A 1,118-nucleotide genomic window follows, 5' to 3' on the forward strand; every position below is an offset into this window, starting at 1 on the left:
GTAACATTCTAAGCCAAAGACTACAACGATATCCTATCTTTGAAAAGTTTCTCAAACTAAAAGCTTCCTTTGTTTTCTTGGAACACCATCTAACAAAGAATATGTCACTGGATTGCTTTTACAGATGTTTTAATAAAGTGAAACTAGAGTCAGAGGTTTATTTTAAACAATTACTTTAAAAATATATATAGAATGATAAGTGTCAGAAGAAAACCTCATTCATCTTTGGGCAGGACCCTGAAATATTAGATCAGCTTCAGTATCAAGATTAACCCAGGGTTCAGCAACCTTCTTCCATAGAGGGGCCAGTGGCCATGTATTTTGAATGGATGGTGAGTCTCTCTCTTTCCCCCCCTCCCTTCCCCCCCCCTCTCTCTCACACACACACAAATACACTGGTACTTGGAAGGACTATTCAGGGGAAACCATAGAGAAGGGTTTCTTTCTTAGGAAACCAAAGGTATGCTCTGCAAAGTCTTGGAGTGCCTTTTGTGGTTGGAGAAATAAATGCTTATGGAGGGAGGAAGAAGAGACTTCAGTAACTGAAGGTACACTATAGCCACATATCTATATTTATATATGGGTTTATAACTCAGTCCAAATCATTATAGTTTATTAAAATAGTGTAGTCTACATCAGGTATGAGATAGAATTACAAACATGAATTGTTTTTTAGGACCACTTTTGAACCAGCAAATCCTAGGCCGCCAAACCCTGGTATAATCATTACTCTTGAGATTTTCTCCTACTTACAAGTGGTTTTTTTTCCCATTAAGCAGGCATGGAAACAGAATTGTAACAGAAGTTTTAAAATGATTATTAGGCAGACATAAATAAGCCTTTAATAAGCTTCCTAGGTCTCGGCTCTGGAAGGTCCTCACGCACATTATGAGAATTAATCATGCTTACCATAAACCTACCGAAATCAATGGGGCAAATTAATCATGACACTCTCTTGTCCACTTTCCAGGACAGATACACATTGATGGAGGTATTAAAGCATTTTGGTGTAGTACTAGCTCTGTAAATAATGTTGTTAAACAGAGATGCCGCTCTATTGATCATAAGAATCCTCAGAAGAACTTCCACAGCACTGGACAATTGCAGCAAGAGAAGGG

This window comes from Protobothrops mucrosquamatus, unplaced genomic scaffold (genome assembly GCF_001527695.2).
Source record: "Protobothrops mucrosquamatus isolate PMUCROS unplaced genomic scaffold, P.Mucros_1.0 scaffold23, whole genome shotgun sequence".
NCBI lineage: Eukaryota > Metazoa > Chordata > Lepidosauria > Squamata > Viperidae > Protobothrops > Protobothrops mucrosquamatus.